The 23,108-nt window shown below is 45.7% G+C and overlaps 1 protein-coding gene across 4 annotated transcripts in view; it reads left to right on the top strand.

Annotated features, from left to right (window-relative positions):
* ASTN2 (astrotactin 2) overlaps positions 1–23,108 on the top strand; it is a 1,047,916-nt gene that overhangs the window by 641,263 nt on the left and 383,545 nt on the right. The window lies entirely within an intron of this gene.

Here is a 23,108-nt window from a genome sequence, read left to right as displayed (position 1 = left end):
AGTGCTGTAACCAACCTCTATGATTTTGTTGCTGCTTCGTTTAAATAACAGGGCATCACAATTAAAAGCTTATTTGTTTCAATTATAAAATTACTATATGCACATATAAGAATGTTTAGAATACAGAGGGAGGAAAGTGAAGAAAAATATCACCCATAGTTATACCATGTTCAGTAATCACCATTAACATTTCAATAGTTCCTTTTAGTAGCTTTTCTACATGGTATATATTTAGCAACTTTATTGTGCAATATAATAGACATATAGAAAAATGTGTAAAACATTACATACAGTTTCATCAGTGATTAAGCAATACCCATCTACCCATCACCCAGGTCAAGGATTCGAATATTGCCTGCATTCCGCAAGCCCTCCCTTAACACACTCACCATATCTTCATTTGCCGTCTTAGCCACCCTTCATTTCTAAAAGTAGCCATGACTCTGACCTTTATGCTAATCAAGCCCTTTATCTTTTTTAAAATACTTTTCACACCTATGTAGACTTAGACTGATTTATTTTTATTTTTTTGATTGGTGGTGATGGATTACCTAACATCTGACACGTCTCATTAACCTAGGTAAAACTGATAATTCTTCTTTGGTTGAGGGCAAAATTGGTTACTTGCTCGTCCACAGTTTTATTCAAATTTTAGCTGCAATCACAGTGCAACCTCTAAGGACCTATGGCACGTCAGAGACTCTGTTAGGCTCAAGAGTTACAGCAATAAACTGTGTCCTGGCAGCAAAAAGCTCTTAATCTATTTACCTGGTCCCAAATGAAGCTTCAGTCCTGCCATCGTGAATCACACGTGGATGCTTCCTCAAGGCACAAGTGTGTGATAAACACTGCTTTCCACGTGATTCCCTCTGGTGTACCTGCCTGGACAGCTGCTTTCCGTCCTTTGAATCTTTGGCACTCGTGTGAGTGTATTCTTTTACTTTTTTCCCAGTTGGCCCAAAACCTTGCAGGCTTTTCCTAAGGTATCCTTGAAAATGTTACGTGCTGAGTTCATCCTGGGTGAGAGGAAAACCTTTTAGGCAGAGGGTGTGGGGAGAGAGAGAAAAAGAACAAATGTCTCTTAAGCTGTGTGTAACTTTGGATCTTGGCATCCTTACAGCACCCCAGCCAAATGCTCGCACCGTCTCCATTCTGAGAATGTGGAAGCCAGTTCAGGGAGGGATGTGGTGTGCCCAGGGTCCCTCCGATGGGGAGATGGACAGCATCGGGATCAGAACCCGAATCTGAGAGGCTCTGGTAACTTTCATGGAGCAGTTGAGAGCACTTGTCAGCAGATGGGCTTCCTGGGGTGCACATCTGTGTTGCCCTCCTGAGGCGGTCCATAACCTTTGTGGCACCATGGACCCGTTTTGTGGAAGACGCTGACACTTTTTCCAGGGACTGGGACAGAGGAGGGATGGCCTCAGGATGATTCAAATGCATTACATGTATTGTGCATTTTACTTCTACTATTATTACATCAGCTCCATCTCAGATCATCAAACGTTAGGTCCCGGAGACTGGGTACCCCTGTGCTAGTGCACGGCATTGAGCAACAGAAGTCAGGAAGTCAGTGCTCTCATGTGTGCGATGGTGCGCTTCACCATGGGGTGAGAGAAGAGTTCAGTGGGATCATGATGGTGTGTGCTTAGCCCAGGGTCTGGCTGGTATTTAGTACTCAATCAATAGTAGCTAGAGGACAGAGTCAGACAGACCCCTGGGGAGGCTGCGACAATAAAGAAGGATGCTACTGTGGGGCTGGATGGTTAGTGCTGAGGCTGCAAGGGATGTGAGAGCATCAGCTCTGATGCTCACTGCTTGTAAATTCCCATCCACCCACCTCCGTGCCTGAAACGCTGGATTGGGGAACCTCAAGGTCCGACATAATGACATGTGTCTCCATTCTGGGGTGGACTTTTTTTTTCTCCTGTCTCTTAAATTGCTCTTTGAGACAAAAAAAAAAAAAAAAAAGTAAAATATGCAAACTGCCCCAAATTGCACTCAACATACGCTGAATAAATATATACCCACAGAAGCATATGTTCAATGGCTGCTACTCCCTGCTTTTCAAAGCCAACTAGCTTATAAAATCATTCTTCACGCAGAGTCTGGGTGATCAATGAGAAGGTGCAGCGTGAGGACGCAGCCTTAAGCTGCAAATTGAGTTTTTAGTTACAAAGGACAAGGAAGGAAAACCAGCCAGTGAAATCCAGCAGGCACTGGAGAGCCTGCGTTTCCAACCCATCCTATTGAGGACCTGTGGCCCTCTATGTCTAGCTCTGGATGACTTCAGGAGTGGGTGACAGGGGGTTCTTTGGAGTCAAGCTGGGTGGGTTTAAATCCTGACTCTGCCACTTCCAGTGTCATACTGGGACAAGTTGCCTTAAGCTCTTTGTTCTAGTCTCTGAGTACCAAAAAGGAGGTTATATAATAGTACCCACCGTTCATGGTCATTGTGTAAAGTATAACCAAAGAGTTAGGGAAACAGACTTGGTGCTAGATTTTCTGTCTCTGTCATCTACTAGGCTGTGTGGCCTTGGGCAAATCAATGAACCTCTCTGTGCCTCAGTTTCCCCATCTAAGTGTGCATAATAGACTCTACCGCTGAGGGTTGCTACGAGGAAGGGATGAGTTAACACATGTTCAATTCTTCAAATGGGACCTGGCTCCACAGTAAGCTCTCGGGTCAAGTCCAAGACCATTGTCCCCACGTCCTCCCTTGCACACAGGTCTGTAGCAGGCAGACCGTCTCAAAATACCCTTTGGCTCTGTGCCATTCACAGAGAGAAGAGAACAGGAGGCTTCTGAAAACTAAAAGGTATCTAAGCATCTATTGTGTGGACCTAGAACAAGTCATCTCTTCTCGCCAAGCCTGCTTCCCATCAGTGAGTGGTGAAATAATAGTGTTCAGTTGGCCAAAAAGTTTGTTTGGGTTTTTTTCTGTAAAATGGTATGGAACAAACTTTTTGGCCAACCCATTACATCCTTTTCTGAGTAGTTGGGGAGACTTGATAGGATAATACACCCTAGCAACGTGCCTGGCATGTGATGAGAGCATCATCAACGTCCATTTCCCTCCCGGCACCCTAAGAGCTTCCTGGTGGCTCAGATGGTAAAGAATCTGCCTGCAATGCAGGAGACCTGGGTTCAACCCCTTGGTGGGAAAGATCCCCTGGTGGAGGGGGTGGCACCCCACTCCAGTATTCTTGTGGAGAATTCCGTGAACAGAGGAACCTGGCAGGCTGCAATCCATGGGGTCGCAGAGAATCAGACATGAGTAACTAACACAGACGCCCTAAAGACACAAAGCGTCTAAACCCAGGTGCCAGTGGTTAGTGTCCCGACCTTGACAAGAGGGCCTTCTTCACGGAGTGTCCCCATCAGCCTGGCAGGTGCAGTGCTGGGCTGGCACAGACCTGAACCTGTCACCCACCCCACAGCTGCTCACTGTGTGACTTCGCCAAGCCCTCGGGCACCTCACACCTCAGGGTCCTCTTCTTCCAATGGGATCTGAGCCTCTATGTTGAGTCCCGTGACGCTGGAGCAGGATAACGGGCAGAAGAGTACTTTAGACACCTGGACACGCGTGTGCAAGGTGGCAGACCATGACCTGCCATCTCAGCTCTGCCACCGACTGGCCCAGTGGCCCTGGGACAAGTGACGACAGCTGCCTGGGCCTCAGTTTCCTTCTCTGAAGATGAGAGTGGTGGTACTGCGCCTCCAGGCTGGGGCCAGCCGTGTGAATGAATACTCATCACACATTGAGAACAGGGCCTGGCACACAGTGAGGGCTATTAAATGTTAGCTCTTATTATTATTAATGAGATACGCGGAGGCTATTTATTATCATCACTAGACAGTTATTGAATAGACATTCAACAGGACTGCTGGCAGATTTTCTTGGGAAAGTGTTTCCTGGCCTCTCTTCTGTTAGTTTGCAGTGTTTCTCTGTACCATATAGGAAGCCTCGAGGACAGTAAGAAGGTGGACACTGGGACTTCCTGGGCAGCCCAGTGGTGAGGTCTCCGCACTTCTTCTGCAAGGGGCACCAGTTCGATCCCTGGTCAGGAAGCTGAAATCCAGCATGCTGCACAGCATGACCAAAAAAAAGAAAGAAAGAATGCATGCATTTATTTTTTCTCCTCATGCCTCTCCACTTTGGAATAGATGCTCCTTGAGAGCTAGGGCTAAGGGTTTGTACACGTGTCGGCCTGGAGGGCAGCTGGCTTTGAATAAGGGTTTGCTGAACTGAACACCCAGCCCGTGCAGGGCTCCAGAGAGTTGCAGAAGGTGTGACGACTCCCACCAGAAAGATGCCCAGGCTGTAGAGTGAGCTCCGAGCAATGTTCTCAAGCCACTCCCTCTAGAACAACCTTCTGCATGGATCCCCAGTTCAGGGGCCACTGACTCTCAGAACCTACCACCCGACCTCCCTGGGAGTCCCTGTCAGCTGCTTGCAGAGAACCACAGCAGGTCCAAGCTGGAAGGGCCCTTGGACACCAGCTACCAGCTTTCTCACTGCACAGAGGGGAAAACAGAGCCAGAGAAGGGAAGTGCTCAGAGTAGGGATCGTAACCTGCCTCTCCTAACTCCCAGGGCTCCTCTGATGGGAAAGGGAAGCGACCATAACTGCGCACAGCCAGCCCCAAACAGCATGTCATAAGCAAACCCAGCCATGCATTTGGCCACTACAGAATGCCTTGTCTCATTGCGCCTTGCTATTGTGCTTCCTTGATGTTGTGGTTTTTATGAACTGAAGGGTTTTTTTGTCTTTGTTTATATTTGGCTGCCCGGGTCTTGGTTGTCCTGTGTGGGGTCTTTTGTTGTGGCATGCAGGCTCTTAGTGGCAGCACATGGGATCAGTTCTCTGACCATGGATCAAACCTCGGCTCCTGTGTTGGGAGCATGGAGTCTTAACCACTGGACCGCCAGGAAAGTCCCTGAACTGAAATTTTGCAGCCCCACTGCACTGTCAGATGATAGTTAGCATTTTTTAGCAATAAAGAATTTTTTGGAAGGGGCCTTATCTGTTCCATCTTTCCCATCAGTGAGATGACTGCTGTGTGCTTGGTCACCCAGTCACGTCAGACTCTTTGGCGACCCCAGCGACTGTATTCCACCAGGCTCCTCTGTCCATGGGATTTCCCTGGCAAGAATACTGGAGTAGGTTGCCATTTCCTCCTCCAAGGGATCTTCCCAACCCAGGGATCAAACCCGTGTCTCTTCTGTCTACTGCATTGGCAGGCAGATTCTTTACCACTGAGCCACCTGAGAAGCCCTTAATAAAGTATTTTTTAATTAAGGTATGTACATTTTATCTTTTTTTTTTTTTTTTTTTAGAAATAGTGCTATGGCACACTTAATAGACTACTGTAAATTGTAAATATAACTTTGATATGCACTGAAATACCAAAAATCTTTGTGTGGCTTGTGTTAGTGAGATATTCACTTTATTGCATTGTCCTGGAACAAAATTCTCAGTATCTCCAGGGTCTGCCTGCATTGGCATTTCAGCATTATTCTTGAGCATAAACCAAGCATAAGCCTGTCAGGGTTTCCCGCTTCCTCCAGTTGGTGTAAACTCTCCTGCAGGTCAGGGAGCATTGCAGTCTATTTCTTTGTGTCTCCATACAGCAGGAGTGACATGGTGAGTGGGAAGAGCATGGGCTTGGGGTCAGGCACACCTGGTGGCTCAGGAAGAGATCCGCCTGCAACGCAAGAGACCAGGTTCAATCCCCGAGTCAGGAGGTCCCCAGGAGAAGGGAAGGGCTCCCCACTCCACTATTCTTGCCTGGAGAATTCCATGGACAGAGGAGCATGGTGACCTACAGTGCATGGGGTCATAAAGAGTCGGACACGACTGAGAGACTCACACTTTCACTTTACACACCTGTGTTTGCACCCCGGGCCTACTCTTGGAAAGCTGAGTGATACGGGAAAAGCACTTTCGGCCCCCAAACCAGTTTACTCTTCTGCAAAATTAGTCTAATGACAGCAGGCTCTTGGATCGTGGACTTCAGCAGAGTAGACCAGGGAAAATACTCGTGCTTGGCCTGCAGTAGGTGTTCAAAGCGTTTGAATTTCCTTTCTCGTGTCTTCAGTAAGAACGTGTTGAAACTGCACAGATGGCTGACATGTGGAGAGAATGGCCTGTTGGTATTTCACTGGAACTCAAGCCAAAACGAAGCAATAGAACCAGACATTTTATTACATTCCAAAAATATTTACCAAGCATGGAATATTGAGTGATCATCATCATAATAACTAAACTTTTATAACAACTGACCTTTTACCCTGTACCAGGCTCTATGTAAGGGACATGGAATGTCTAACTCCCCACTCCCACACCGCACCCCCCCACACACACACAGCAACTCTATCAGGGAGATAGATTAGGCTCATTTTATACTGAGGAAATTGAGGCTTAAAATGTTAATACATGGCTGGCTAAATGGCAGCACCAGGTGGGGTTCCGGCCTGACACCAAAGTGGACGCGGGCTCTCTGCTGGGCTGTGGGGCAGTGCTGACAGGCGGAAGCTGTGTGTGTTACACTCTGTCCTGAAATAGCCTGTAGGCTCAGAAGGAGACAGACTGTGAACCAGAAACCATCCGGCCTGGCAGAGCAAAGTTTGTGCTAGAAGAATAATTAACATGAGAGAAAAGGAAAAAAAAATGATTCTTGCTCACTCCAGGCACCAAAAGGAAGACAGGACTTCCACACGGGGATTTCTCGTCTGTGATGGTCCCCAGAGTTCCCAGAAACCTCAGGAGGCCGTGATTTATTATCAAGTCCATTGTAAAATGGGGAAGCCAGCATCAGAAAGGTGTGGTGACTTGCCCAAAGTCACACGGCTGGAAGTAGCAGCATCCAGATTAGACTTTTCTTTCTGTCTCTTCAATGTCCCTCTCCTTGAGCTCAGGAAGCCATCTGCGGAGGGGGGCTATTTATGCTGTAACTTAGAGGATGCGTAGGATTCTTTAGGAAGAGGAGGGTGGGCCCAGATGAGGGCATAGCATGGACAGAGATGCTGGGGTTGGACCCTGCCTAGAACGGGGACTCCTGGGCATGGGCCCTTGTGGTTTCTGGATGCAGGTAGGACAGATGAGGCCCGGCAGTGTTTTGGGGCAGCATGCCTGAAAGCCCTCTGAGAGCCTGAGGCAGGGGGGCTCTGCCTTCTTTGTGTGCAGGGAGGTCCAAGGCCCCTGGTGGAGCTTACCATGCCCAGGACTATTGACCCCTGCAGTTCTTTTCTGCCTGCCTGGCCCTCCTCCCTCCACATCAGCATTGCAGCCCAGCACAAACTCAGTGGCAGCTGAATTGACAGGAGTTGATTAAAACTCCCAGTAATTATGGGCTCTCTACTGGTCCGGTTGTCCAAATCAATGTCGGTAGTAATAGAGGGGCAGGCTGGCCCCGTTGACAGACTGAGGCTGAGCAGGGAGGGGGCCGGGACACGGAGCTTCCCACTCACTCCCCTTCTGGGCGGTTCTCCCAAGGCCTCCAGGGACAAGGAGCTTCAGGCCCACTCAGTCTCCAATCTAAAGGGTGTGTGCACGCGTGCTCAGTCACTTCAATCATGTCCAACTCTTTGTGACTCAAACAGTGGGTTGCCATTGCCTTCTCCAGGAGATCTTCCCAGCCCAGGGATCAAACCCGAGTCTCCTGCAATGCAGGCAGACTCTTTACCACTGAGCCACCGGGGAAGCCCGATCAAAAGGGTGGTTCTTACTAAAGGACTCAGCTCCTGTGATCCTCTGTAACCTCAATGGCAAAACAGGTATATCTGAGAGGTGCCTCTGAGCTTTGCTGTGGGGATTTGAAGAAACAGCATATGCGAGATGTGCGGCACGTGGGAGGTACCCCATAAACACCTGTTTCATTTCCTTCCTTGCTTCCTTCTCTCTCTCCATATTCCCAGGATTCTGTGTCTCATCTGTGTATTCAGGACTACGCTGTGGCATCCCAAGTCATAACTCATCACAGTGACCTTCCAGCAGGGTTCTCAGAATCCGTGTGCAGCCCTAGCCAGTCTGACCCACTAGGGACATCACAGGCTGCCTCCATGTGGGTCAGGGGAAGGGAAAGTGAGTCATTTCAGTCCACCCCATGGACTGTAGCCCACCAGGCTCCTCTGTCCATGGGATTCTCCAGGCAAGAACACTGGAGTGGGTTGCCATTCCTTTCTCCAGGGGATCTTCCTGACCTAGGGATTGAACTCAGGTTCCCCACACTACAGGCAGATTCTTTACCATCTGCAATGGTGAAGAACCCACTTGCCAATGCAGGAGACATAAGAGCTGTGGGTTTGATCGCTGGGTTGAGAAGATCCAATGGGGGAGGGCATGGCAACCCACTCTAGTACCCTTGCCTGGAGAATACCATGGATAGAGGGATCTGGTGGGCTACAATCCATAGGGTAGCAAAGAGTCGGACATGACTGAAGTGACTTAGCATGCACACATGATGGAACTGGATGTGGGTCAGGGGAAAGAGCACCTCATGTAAATCAGGGGACCTTCAGCAGTCAGCCTTGCCTAACTCCCCCTTGCTGTGTGGCCTTAGGCAAGTCACTTGGCCTCTCTGGGCTTTAGTTTCCTCATCTGAGTGAACAGAATGATACCGGACCTACCTTAACAATGTTGGGAAAAGCAAAGCTTGCCTGTGGCAATGTTCTGCGTACTCCCTGCATCTAATAGGTCCCCTTCGGTTGTTTCTTGGATATGTTTCCTACTTGGGGTAAAGCAACAAGGTGTCTACACTAGGGGTTACCATTTTTTGAGCACCTGCCATTGTGGCATGTATGTGTCAGGTACGTGATCTGGTTTGGTTCTCTCACAAGCCCAGAGAGGTAAGAGAGACTCTCTTCAGTGGAGACTGAGGCTCGGGGAAGCCAGGGCACATAGCAAGGCAGTGTTTGATCAACTTCACTCGAAGTTGTGAGGATGCTACGTAACTGCCAGCGTGCTCAGCCTCTCATTCATGTCCAAGCTCACGGGTGTCGTTGTCTCATTTGATCTTGACCACGATCTTATGGTGCAGCTCTGCTGTTAGAAAGCAGCACTGTTCCCAGGAGGTAGTGCTCTCACTCTGCTTGCACTTGGCAATGAGAGAGAGCAAGTGCTCGTAGAGCCCTTGGATGAGGAGAAAGCTTTGCCCATGATTAGGCAGGTTCAGAGGCATTCTTGTGATTTCTTAAAGCGTTATTGTTGTTTAGTAACCAAGTCGTGTCTGACTCTTTGTGACCCCATGGACTGTAGCCCACTAGGCTTCTCTGTCCAAAGGATTTTCCAGGCAAAAATACTGGAGTGAGTTGCTATTTCTTTCTCCAGGAGATCTTCCAGACCCAGGGATCGAACCTGTGTGTCCGACATTGGCAGGCAGATTCTTTATTGCTGAGCCACCAGGGAAGCCCTTCTTAAAACATGCTCCCTCGATATAAGGAAATCCTCCATTTTCTTCTGAAATACTTTGGACCTAGTTCTCCCCTGTTCAAGATCCATAGTTGCTTTGATAAACACCAAGCAGCTCAGAGCTAAGAGTCTTCTCCAACTTGCTGTTGCCCAATTCTTTCATTTTATAGCAGAGGAAACAGACTCAGAGGCTGGGATGTGCTTGCCCAAGGCCATCTAGCAAGAGACCAAGGCGGGGCAGAACTGGAATTCAGTGTTCTGCAGAGCTATCCCCTGTATCTGTTGAGGGCTTGCTAGGATCTGCCTTCTTATCTCCAACATCCTATCTGCCTGCCGCTTCCACTTTGAGGATGGTTTTCTGACTACCAGTCTTCCCAAGGAAGAAACTGAGGCTCAGAGAAGCCACGTGAAGAGTTCAAAATGATAGCCAGTAAGAGGCTGAGTCTCAGCTGGAGCGGCTTCCATTACCCCTCCCTGCCTCTCATGTCCCGGGTTGTAGAAAAGAATGGAGGTGCCACCCTTGGGTCTCCCAGGGTTGGAGGGCAGGGTTCGTCCTCCGGTGCCACCAGAAAGTACCCCAGGCTTATTCACTCTGAGTCAGTCAGCCCCAGGAAAAGTTATTGTTTTGTGAGTTGGTTGTTTTTCCTTCTGCTTTAGAACAGCTGGTCCACCTTCTAGACCTGGGGGTGGGGTGGTGGAACAGCTCATTACAAATTTTGTGCTCGGAGCAATTTGCATTCCATAATTAATGAACATTAAAATGCATAATTACAAACAGAAACAAATGGCTTGGTGCTGAGGAAAAGTCAGGCTGGGAAGGAGCCAGAGCAGGCACAGGGGGTGGAGGAGGAAGCTGGAGAGAGCAGGGCAGTGCCAGCCTGTGAGAGAAACAGCTGGGAATCCCCCAGCCCTCCCTTCTCAGATCCTCAAGGCTTTAAGACTCAGGGACCCAGGCCCAGGATCTTCCTGTGGTTTCTCTTCTGAGATGGAGCAGAATGGAGGCTGTGAAACTCTGGAGCCTGGCTGGCCTAGGTTAGGCCCCAAGCTCCGTCACCTACTTACCATGAGACCTCAGGCAAAGGAGCAATGCTGCAAGAAGTGGGGTCATCGTCAGCTGGACCTGCCCCCTCTCTCCTGCCCGCTTCTGGTCCCACAGAGCCTGCCTCCCAAGGCTGCTTCTGTGAGCTCCAAGGAAGTACTTAGAGATAATTGAATTCACTTACTTCAGTAATCTCTTCTAAGTAGCAAAGCAGATCACTCCAGTCCTCTGCCAATAGACCTCCAGTGCCTTCCGGTTACACTTAGAATAAACTTGAGATGCCTTCTCATGACCAGAGATGAGGGTTAGCACCTTTTCTGTATGAAGGGCCAGGCAGCGAAACATTTTAGAATTTGCAAGTCATGTGTGATCCTTTCGTCATCATCTTCTTTAAAAACAAACAAGCAAGCAAAACCCTTTTAAAATGTAAAGAGACATTTTTAGCTCTAGAGCTGTGCAAAAATAGGCTGTGAAGGAGTGGATTTCTTTTCCCTATTTCTCCCACTAAAAACAACTAAAGCCTCCAGAGGTGATATATAAAACAAATTAAGACTGTGGGCTTCACAGGTGGTGCTAATGGTCAAGAATCCTCCTGCCAGTACACGAGACTCAAGGGATGTGGGTTTGATCCCTGGGTCGGGAAGATCCCCTAGCATAGGAAATGGCAACCCACTCCAGTATTCTTGTCTGGAGGATTCCATAAACAGAGGAGTCTGGTGGGCTACAGTCCATGGGGTCACAAAGAATCAGGCACGACTGGGCACACCCAAGACTGTGAAAGGTGGAGAGAAGGAGGCAGGTCAGTTTAGGGGCTTTGAGACCAAGGAAGACATGTTGGTCATTCCCTGCATTTTCTTTTTGCCTCATGTCCCAAGCTTGGAGTTTAAGGAGCCAGCAACTAAGAAATAAATGCCTGTAGATAGACCAAAACAAACAAAAAGCAGAAAACCTCCACCAAAAAATCAAATAAAACAAAAAAACAATCAAAAGCCTGCTTTCTTCAGCCAGAGTATTAGGAAAAGGGAAGCCAACCAACCAACATAGAAGATTTTAGGCACTGACCATTCTATTCTAGCCAAACATTAGCAACAACACGTCTATTTCCCACCCGTGCTAATAAAGGTCAAGTAGGGAACTAGATTTCATCTTTAGTAGGCTGTACTGAGACAGTCTGCCAACTCAGTCCTCCCTGCCTGCTAGCGGGGTGTCAGAGAAGGTCAGGTAAGGAGCCAGGACTTTAGTCCCCACTGAGTGCTAATGAGCAGCCTGCCTAACTCCATCCAAGGTCCATCCAGTGTCAGTGGAGACTAAATGCAGAGCCTGGATGTCACCCACAACCTTCAGTAATACGCTGCTCTCCCAAGCCTGCTGAGGTATTTCCAGAGGATGCTAGTAGAAAGTCAGGGCCATTGATCAGTAGTGATGAAACCATTCCTCCTCTCCACCCACGTGGTGTCAGTGGGGAACAGTGACTCTGCAGACCTACTGTTCCCATCCAGGAGGGAATCAGCAGAGTGCTAATAGGGAGGCAGATTCCCACCACTCCCAAGCATAACGAGGAGGACCCTTCCCTCTTGGGTACCCATGGAGGCCAAGTGGGGAGACTAGAGTTGTCTCCTCCTGACAGTTACCAGCTGTGTCTCCCCTTCACCTGCTGGAGCGGTGTCAGAAAAAGCCGGATTAAAAAAAGTTATCTTTAAGATTCAGAATTTTTAAAATTAATGATATAACATAATGCTGCAAAAGTCTAGGTTTCCACTGGGAATCACTTGTCATACTAAGAACTGGGGAGAGCTCAAACAGAATGAAAAAAGACAGCCAGTAAATGCTGCTCTCAAGATAACAGAGATATTAGAATTATCTAACAAATATGCTGGGATAGCCCTAATGAAAATGCTTAAACAAGCAATTATAAGCACAGATAGACCAAAAAAAAAAGATAGGAGAGAGGGAGAAACTCTCAACAAAGAACCAAAAAAATATAAAGGAGAAGCAAATGGAAATTATGTAACTGAAAAGTACAATAAATGATTTTTAAAAATAAAGCAGTGGATTGACTCACCAGCAGAATGGAGAGGACAAGGAAATAATCAGTGAACTGAAAGAACAATAGAACTTACGCACTCTGAACATCAAGAGAAAATAGATTGCAAAAGAAAATGAACACAGTCTCATGGGCCTGTAGGACTGGGGAAAAAGATCTAACATTTGTGTCATTGGAGCCCCAGAATAAGAGAAGAAACAGCAGGACTGAAAAAGTGCACAAATGAACAATGGCTGGAAACTACCCCAATTTAGCAAAATGAATCACTCTACAGATTCAAAAAGCTGACAAAACTCAAGGATAAACACACAAGTCCACACCAACACATCATAGGCAAACTTCTGGAAAATGTCTTTAAAAAAAAAACCCTTAAAAACAAGGAGAGAGAAATGACATCTACCGGGGAAAAACCGTTTGAATGACAGTGGCTTCTCATAAGAAATCATGGAGGCCAGAAGGAAGTGGCATAACATTTTGCAAGTGATGAATAAAAAATAGATCTGTCAACCCAGAAGCCTGTGTCTTATAAAATAATCCTTTAGGAATGAAGGAGAATGAAGATATTCTAGGATGCAGGAAAACTAAGAAAATTTGTCACCTGTAGACGTTTAAATAAATGCCTAATGAAAGTTACCAAGCAGAAAGGCAATCACAAAAGAAAGAATCTTGGAACACTGGAAGGGAAGAAAGAACACGGTTATCAAAAATATAGGTAATTGCATTAGACCTTTTTTCTCCTCTTGAGTTATCGTCATTGTGTTTTTATGATTAAAGCCAGAACAATAGCAATATCTGATGTGCTCCTAAATACAGTCCACCCAATATCCCCAGGTTTCACATCCACAGATTCAACAAGCTCAGAAGTAAATTTCCCAGTTGGTTGGATTTTCGGACAGACAGCCTGCAGATGCGGAGTGTCTGTAACTCTTCACTGTACCAGGCCATATAAAGGGCTGAAGCGTCGGTGGAGTTTGGTATCCACGTGGAGCGCTGGACCAGTCTGCTATGGACGCTGAGACACAGCTGTGTCTGTAGAAGAATATTTATGAAAATTACTGCACCCTCTTGCACCCTGGTGAAGTGAAAGTCACTCAGTCGTGTCTGACTCTGCGACCCCATGAACTGTACAGTCCATGGAATTCTCCAGGCCAAAATACTGGAGTGGGCAGCCTTTCCCTCCTCCAGCGGATCTTCCACTTCATTTCCTGGGTTGGGAAGATCTGCTGGAGAAGGGATAGTCTACCTACTCCAGTATTCTTGGGCGTCCCTTGTGGCTCGGCTGGTAAAGAATCCACCTGCAATGTGGGAGACCTGGGTTTGATCCCTGGGTTGGGAAGACCCACTGGAGAAGGGAAAGACTACCCACTCCAGTATTGTGGCCTGGAGAATTCCATGGACTGTATAGTTCATGGGGTTGCAAAGAGTCAGACACGACTGAGTGACCTTCACTTTTAAGAAAATTATGTTGTAAATGGGTGAGGATAAAAGGACATAAAGAGAAGTTTTCTACACATCAATTAAACTGGTAAAGATTGTCACCAGTACACGAGGATAAGTTATGCATACTAGAACAACCACTAAAAACTATCCAAGAGATGTGTCCCCAAATATTATAGACACATTAAAATGAAGTTCTAAAAAATGCTCAAGTAACCCACAGGAAGGTAAGGCAAAGAAAGCAGAGAAATGAAGAGCAGAGATCAGTAAACAGAAAATAAGCCAGTAGACTTAAGTTCCAAGATATCACTAATCACATTAACTATAAGTGATCTTACTACACAAATTAAAAGACTAAAATTGGCAGAGTGGTTAAAAATCACGACCCAATTATATGCTCTCTATGAGAAATTCACTTCACATATAATGATTTAGGTAGATTTGAGAGTAAACAGAAAAAGACATATATATAGCAAACAAAAGCTGAAGTAGCTTTATTAATACCGTAAAGTAGGCCTTAGAGCAAAGAGAAGGACTCTGAATGTAATAATGAAAGGGTTGTCCACCAGGAAGACATAGAAATCATAGATATTTATTCATTGAACAACAGAGCTGCAACATGTATGAAGCAAAAACTAACTGAACTGAAAGGAAAAATAGACTAATGCGCAGTTATATCTGGATCCTTCCATAACCCCCCTCAACAACTGATAGAACAATTAGAAAGTGAGCAGTGTTCTAGATTAGCTTAGTAACACCTCCGACTGGAAGGATCTAGTTAACATTTATAGAACTCTCTGCTCAGCAACAACAGAGCACATTCTTTTTAAGTGCCTATGGGACATGTATTGAGATAGACTGTATTCTGAGCCATGGTAAAATTCTCAACAAATTTAATGAATTTAAATCATACAGAGTGTGTACTCCAGCCACCACAGAATCAAACTAGAAAACAGTGGTAGATAACACCTGGAATACCTAAACACCTAAATACCTGAAAACTACACAACATATTTCTAAATAATCTATGGGTTGAAGAGGAAGTCTCAAGGGAAATTAAAAATACATTGAACAGAATGAAATAAAAACACAATATATCAAAATTTGTGGGACACAGCTAGCACAGTAATTCATCCTTTTCCTTAAAGTGAAAGTCTTTATATTTAATGAGGAGGAAATTTATAGCCATAAATGCATATATTAGGGGAAAAAAGTTTCAAATAAATAATCTAAGTTCCTATCTCAAGAACCTACTAAAAGGAGAATAATAAACCCAAATCAAACAGAAGAAATCAATACAATTGAAAACAGAAAAAAGATAAAAATCAATGAAACAACAAAAAAGCTTATTTGAAAATGTCAAGAAAATTGAAAAAATAAACAGAATGGCAAAACATTTAAAGAAAAGAAGAGGGAAGACCCAAGTTACCAACATCAGGAATAAAGTGTTAGTTGCTCAGTTGTGTCCAGTTCTTTGTGACCCGTGGACTGTAACCCGCCAGGCTCCTCTGTCCATGGGATTTTCCAGGTGAGAATACTGGAGTGGGTTGCCGTTCCCTTCTCCAGGGAGTCTTCTGACCCAGGGATCAAGCCCAGGTCTCCTGCATCACAGGCAGATTCTTTACTGTCTGAACCATTAGGAAACTTGAAGAAATAAACAAAATAGTAAGACTTTTTAAAAAAAAAGGGAAGGTACAAGTTACCAATGAACCACCAGGAAACTTGAGAAAATAAACAAAATAGCAAGCCTTTTAAAAAAAAGGGGGAAGATACAAGTTACCAGTATCAGGAATAAGACAGATGATATCACTATAGACCCTGCAAACATCAAAAAGGTTAATAAAGGACTGCTACAAATAGCTGTTCAGTTCAGTCGCTCAGTCGTGTCCAGCTCTTTGCAACCCCATGAATCGCAGCACGCCAGGCCTCCCTGTCCATCACCAACTCCCGGTACCCACATATATTTGACACCCTAGATGAAATGGACTATTTCCTTGAAAAATGCAAAATATGACGATTCACCCAATATGAAACAGATATTTGAATTGCCCTGTAACTTTTGTTTTTAATTTTGGCTGAACTGGGTCTTAATTGCAGCATACAGAATCTTGGATCATCATTGTAGCTTGCCGGATCTTAGTTGAAGCATATGGGATTGAACCCAGGTCCGCTGTGTTGGAAGTGCAAAGTCTTAGCCATGGACCACCAGGGAAGTCCCCCTATAACTTTTAAGAAAATTCAAAATGTCACTTAAAAACTCCCCTCAAAAAAATCTATAAGCTTGGATAATTTCACTGGAGATGCAGACCTCGGGATATGTCTCACACCTTGTATAAAAATTAACTTGAAATGCGTCATGGAATTAGAATTAACTGTAAAACCTAAAGCTATAACACTTCCAGAACACACACACACATGAGCAACTATTTGAGATTTGAGCTTGGCAAACGGTTCTTAGATTCCAAGATATAGTTTTTATGATCCATAAAAGAGAAAATGATAACTTGGATTTCATCAAAATGAAAAACACTTGCTCTGTGAAAGCTCAGTGGAAGATGATGAGAAGACAAGTTACAAAGTGGGAAAGAAAATATTTACAAACTGCGTAGCTGACAAAAGTCTAATGTCTGGAATATATAAAGAACTCTCAGACCTTAAGGATGATAAGCAATCCAATTAGGAAATGAGCAAAAACCATTGAGAGACATCTCACAGAAAAGGATATAGAGATGGCAAATAAACCACAGATATTCAGCATCATTAACTATTCAGTTCAGTTCAGTTTAGTCGCTCAGTCGTGTCCAACTCTTTGTGACCCCATGAATCGCAGCACGCCAGGCCTCCCTTTCCATCACCAACTCCTGGAGTTCACCCAGACTCATGTCCATCGAGTCAGTGATGCCATCCAGCCATCTCATCCTCTGTCGTCCCCTTCTCCTGCCCCCAATCCCTCCCAGCATCAGAGTCTTTTCCATTGAGTCAACTCTCCACATGAGGTGGCCGAAGTACTGGAGTTTCAGCTTTAGCATCATTTCTTCCAAAGAAATCCCAGGGCTGATCTCCTTCAAAATGGACTGGTTGGATCTCCTTGCAGTCCAAGGGACTCTCAAGAGTCTTCTCCAACACCACAGTTCAAAAGCATCAATTCTTCGGCACTCAGCCTTCTTCACAGTCCAACTCTCACATCCATACATGACCACAGGAAAAATCATAGCCTCGAATAGACGGACCTTTGTTGGCAAAGTAATGTCTCTGCTTTTGAATATGCTATCTAGGTTGGTCATAACTTTTCTTCCAAGGAGTAGGCGTCTTTTAATTTCATGGCTGCAGTCACCATCTGCAGTGATTTTGGAGCCCCAAAAAATAAAGTCTGACACTGTTTCCACTGTTTCCCCATCTATTTCCCGTGAGGTGATGGGCCCGGATGCCATGATCTTCGTTTTCTGAATGTTGAGCTTTAAGCCAACTTTTTCACTCTCCACTTTCACTTTCATCAAGAGGCTTTTTAGTTCCTCTTCACTTTCTGCCATAAGGGGTGGTGTCATCTGCATATCTGAGGTTATTGATGTTTCTCCCGGCAGTCTTGATTCCAGCTTGTGCTTCTTCCAGCCCAGCGTTTCTCATGATGTACTCTACATAGAAGTTAAATAAGCAGGGTGACAATATACAGCCTTGATGAACTCCTTTTCCTATTTGGAACCAGTCTGTTGTTCCATGTCCAGTTCTAACTGTTGCTTCCTGACCTGCATACAGGAAAATGCAAATTGAAACCACAGTTGGGGTATGACTAAACCCCTGTCAGGGTGGCTAAAATGAAAAATATCCACACCATCAGATGTTGACAAGGACGTGGAAAATCTGGACTGCTCATATTTTGCGTGTGGGCATTTGAATTAGTACCACTACCCTGGAAAAGTTTGGCAGCTTCCTAAAAATATTAGACATGCAATTATCATACAACTGAGAAATTATACTCCTTGGCCTTTCCCGCCACCCCAGGGGAATAAAAACTTATGTCCTCACAAAAAAACCTGCACACCAGCGCAGCTTTAGGGCTTACCACATGGTGCAGCAGTAAAGAATCTGCCCGCCAGTGCAGGAGATGCCAAATATGCAGGTTCAATCCCTGGGTCGGGAAGATTCCTGAGAGAATGAAATAACAACCCACTCCAAGTATTCTGCCCTGGGAAATTTCATGAACAGAGGAGCCTGGCAGGCAACAGTCCATGGAGATTCAAAGAGCCGGACAACACTGAAGCGGCTAACGCACACACACACACACACACACACACACACACACACACACACACATATGCATAGTCCCTCCATACCATAGCTTAATACTCTTCATTTAAAAAGGAACTAAATATTGGTACATGAAACCACCTGGATGAACATGAGAAATATGCGAATGCAAAAATTCAACTCCTAAAAAGTTCATTTGATTTGATTTTATTTATGTAACAGTCTTGAAATGACAGACATTGTGGAAACAGAGAACATACTGGTTGTTGCCAAGTACTCAGGAAGGGAGTCAGGTGAGCAGTGGGTGTGGCTTTAAAAGAGCAAGAGGAGGAATGAACGTAGTGTTGGAAACGTCCTGTATCTTGATTGTCTGTATGTATGTCCTGGTTGTCATACTTTACTATAGTTTTGCAAGATGTTACCATTGAGGGAAACTGGCAACGCATCATGTCTTTCTGTACTGTGCTGTGTGTGCTTGGTCGCTCAGTCGTGTCTGTCTCTTTGCAACCCCATTGACTGCACCCCGCCAGGCTCCTCCGTCCATGGGGATTCTCCAGGCAAGAATACTGGAGTGGGTTGCCATTCTCCTCTTGAGGGGATCTTCCTGACCCAGGGATGGAACCCAGGTCTCCTACATTGCAGGCAGATTGTTTACTATTTGAGCCTTATTTCTTAAAGCTTCATGTGAATCTCTTAAGTATCTCAACATTTTTAAATGCGTAATTAAAAAGAAAAAAGCACAGTTCTCTGACTACATTTGTCCTATAGACCACAGTTTGCCAACCCCTGGCTTAAGTGAGCTGGTCCCTTCCTACCTCTCCCCGCTTGCCTTATGCTAACCTTGTTTATTCCTGTCTCATGGAGCTTCAGCTGCATTGGTCTCCTCTGTTCCATAGATAGGACAACACTGTTCCTGACTCAGGACTTTCATACTTGCTATTACTTCTTGGATAACTCTCTCCACTTATATTCTGTTGGGAGATCCTGCTTACTGTTCAGGCTTCGCTCAAGTGCTCAGTTTATACTTCTTTGACTCTGTCCCCACTCACTTTTTACCATATTGTACTTCTGTTGCACTCATGTATGGATGTGAGAGTTGGACTATAAAGAAAGCTGAACACCGAAGAATTGATGCTCTTGAACTGTGGTGTTGGAGAAGACTCTTGAGAGTCCCTTGGACAGCAAGGAGATCCAACCAGTCCATCCTAAAGGAGATTAGTCCTGGGTGTTCATTGGAATGACTGATGTTGAAGCTGAAACTCCAGTACTTTGGCCACCTGATGCAAAGAACTGACTCATTTGAAAAGACCCTGATGATGGGAAAGATTGAGGGCAGGAGGAGAAGGGGACAACAGAGGATGAGATGGTTGGATGGCATCACTGATTCAATGGACATGAGTTTAGGTAAACTCCAGGAGTTGGTGATGGACAGGGAGGGCTGGCATGCTGCAGTTCATGGGGTCGCAAAGAGTCGGACACGACTGAGCGACTGAACTGAACTGAACTGAACTTTTGTTGTACTTCTTTACACTATGAAATAATCATTTTACTTCCTGTTAATTATTTGTCTTCTCTCTATAACTTATTCCCCCTGAGAACAAGGTCTTGCTTCTTGTGTTCTTCAGTACTGCGTGTCCAGCACCCAGCATGTATGCTTAGCGCTGAGTAGACGTTCAGTATGCATTTGTTAAATGGTCAGTGAAGGACTTAGATGGGTGAGAAAGAAAAGACATGCTGATAGTCCCACTTAGGCTTTGTGGGGGGAATGGGTTTGTCCATTGATCTTTTGTTCCACTTACCCATTCTTTTTATGCTTCATTCATTGAGCGCTTATGATGTGCCCGGTTCTGAGCCAGACATGCTAGGTGGTTTTCCCACAGGATCTCCAGAAATGCCTCCCAGAAAGCATTCTTACTTCTCTCTTACAGATGAGGAGCCTGAGAGTGTTTCAGAGGGGAAGCACTTGCCTAGATGCTCAGCATCAAAGGCCTGTGTGCAGTTCAAGACTGAAATCGCCCTTGTCTCCTGTCTCGTCAGGTCCTATCTCCAAGCTATTCTCCCTATTTAAAGAAAGAAAACTGAGGCCCAGCTCGGTACAAGCACCGGGCACATGAGTGCTATTCCTGGGGAGGATTCTGTTCTTCCTCTTCCTAGAAGACAGAATGTCCCTTTTGCTTCAGTGACATCTGTCTTCCCTGTAAGAATACATCTCTGACCCAAACCCCCCTCCTTTGATACTCCCAGTCAAGCACATTCACAGAATTTCTGTTTTCCCGTTCAGATTACACCATGCTTCTTCACATTTCCTGGGTAACTATTTCTCTAACAGATAGGTGTATTTCTCACTTCTCAATCTGGATCCTAAGCTCCTTAATCATACCCAGAATGGCAGCTGGCAGCTCGTGTCTGCCGAACACCGTGCCAAGCGCTTGATGTATTTATCTCACTGTATTAGTTATCTATCGCTGTGTAACAAATTATCCCTAAATTGGGCAGCTTAAAACAAAAGGCATTTATTATCTCACACCAGCTCTGAGGATTAGAAATTTAAGAGTGGCCTAACAAACTCGGTGGCTTAAGAAAATAGAAATGTGTTCTCTCAAGGTTCTGAAGGCCAGATGTGTGAGATCACAGTGTCAGCAGGGTCCTGCCCCGTCCTAGGGCTCTAGGGGAGAATGTCCCAGCCTCTCTGGCTTCTGGTGGCTGCAGCGTTGGGTGACTTGTGGCCACGTCACCCCAATCGCTGTGTCCTCCCCCCCACACACCTGGCCCTCTCTGTATGCAGTCTCTCTCTCTGCTTCCCTTTTAAAAGGAACTTTGTGGCAGCATTTAGAGCTAACTGGATCACACCAGGATACGCTCCTCATCTCAACAGCATTAATTTAATTATATCTGTGAAAAGCTTTTGCCATAGAAGGTAACATTCATATGTTCCAAAGATTAGGATGGGGATATATCTTAGGGAGGCTTCCCAAGTGGCGCTAGTGGTAAAGAACCCGCCTGCCAATGCAGGAGTCATAAGAGACACAGATTCGATCCCTGGGTCAGGCAGATCTCGCCTGGAGGAGAGCATGGCGATCCACTCCAGTATTCTTGCCTGGAGAATCCCGTGGACAGAGGAGCCCGGCAGGCTCCAGTCCATGGGTTGCAAAGAGTCAGACACGACTGAAGCTGTTTAGCACACACACAGCACATGTGCATTAGCCTTCTCACATGACCTCATGGGTTTGCCATAAAGGTTAACTGAATTAAATCAGATAAAGTGCTTAGATTATGCCTGGAGTATAGGATGTTTTAAAGAACAAGAGTGGTGGGGAATCAGTAGGGGATGATGGAAAGAATCATGAGTTACCTGATTGAGTAGTATTTTCTGTTTCATGGTGAGAAGGTCAGCCCTCCCTTCTCGCACTCAGCCCTGAGTCTCTGCAGACAGACAGCCCAGCCTCGGGTAGCAGCACATGCCGTCAAATGACCCCATGACCAAGTGCCTTTCTGGCTGACACTAAATGTTCTGAGACAAGCAGGGGCCTCCTCTGAGCTTGTATTAATATGTACAGCACTTCACTCCCACGGAAAATTGATTTTTCTTTTTAAGCACAAAATGTAGCCAGTTTTATAACCTTTCTGCTGCTTGACAAAGGCCATTTATAACCAACTCTCTCTGTCACCCTTCCTGGCGCCAGTCTCAAGTGTCTCAAAGAACTCTCTCGTGCGTTTGTAATTATGAATTCTTCTTAGGCAAAATTTAATTTCCAAGAGAGCTGACCTTTTTTTGTTGCTGTGGGTTTTGTAAATTAACTTTGGGGTGTGTGTTTTGTTATTGATGTTGTTCAGGATGATGGCTTAGGGAGGAGGGAGGGGACAGGGGAGCTGATTGGGAGGAGAGGAACATGGGAAGGGCATTTTAATCAGCAATGTCCAGTGATGGATGAAGAGGGCTGGGCTCCGAGTGTTAATCTTGGTGGACAGGAAATGCCAGCCGGATGACTGAAATTAAAACCTAGTACCTCATTTTCTTTCCTGAACACAGGAGCGTTGGGACTGTGTTCTCCATCTGCTGGACTGGAGATGGGCTCAGCTTCATCAAATGATAGGAAACTAGATTAAATAAATAGGTGGTTTTCCCGAGGCTATAAGAGCTTCCATTCACAGAGCACTTAGCAGGTGCCAAAAGGAGCAAAAAGAGCCTTCGACTGAGATCGCTCAAGGTTGGAATCGGTGAGGTCTTTAAGGAACCAGGGGGCAGCCCATTTGGTTACCCAGAGGAAGGTGCCTGTGGCTAGACAGAGGCTTTGAAATCATCTGTCCATGGGATCAGTAGCTGGACCTGGGCTGTCAGCTTTAGGAAGGGTCACTTTGCTGCTGTTTAGAATGCCTTTATTTATTTGCACTCGGGAGTGATGCTATTTAGAAATATCACACTGGTGGCCACTAGGAGGATGATAGAGAGGAGGCCAGATTGGCGGTTAGCAGACTGTTTAGGAGGCCTTTTGTGGAGATGTACAAGTCTCATTTAGGAATTCAGGCTCTTCAGGCTGGAGAATAGGTGACACATTCAAGACAGGAAGGAAGAGCAATTACATTTGATGAGTACCAAAGCACATGCCAAATTCCAAAGTAAGTTTTGCAGCCCCTGTGACCCAACTTAAGCTTGAAAGCAAATCCGCCGAAGCTGGTGCTGAGCCTGTTTAACGGATAAGGAAGTTGAAACTCAGAGAGGGCGAGTAACTTACCCCAGATCAGGCAGGAAGAAGGGGAAGATCTGGAATTTAAACTCATATTGGTAGACGCTCTTAAAAATGTATCTGGCTGCCTCTGCAAGTGACCCAGTGGGGCAGTAATAATAAACACAGTACTGATGATGACCCCAGCAAGGTCAGTGTTCACAGCAGCTCATATTTGCTTGCATGGTTGCCATATGAGCCACGGAG

Source organism: Bos taurus, chromosome 8, assembly GCF_002263795.3.
Source record: "Bos taurus isolate L1 Dominette 01449 registration number 42190680 breed Hereford chromosome 8, ARS-UCD2.0, whole genome shotgun sequence".
NCBI lineage: Eukaryota > Metazoa > Chordata > Mammalia > Artiodactyla > Bovidae > Bos > Bos taurus.
This window is presented reverse-complemented; position numbering and strand designations above follow the sequence as displayed.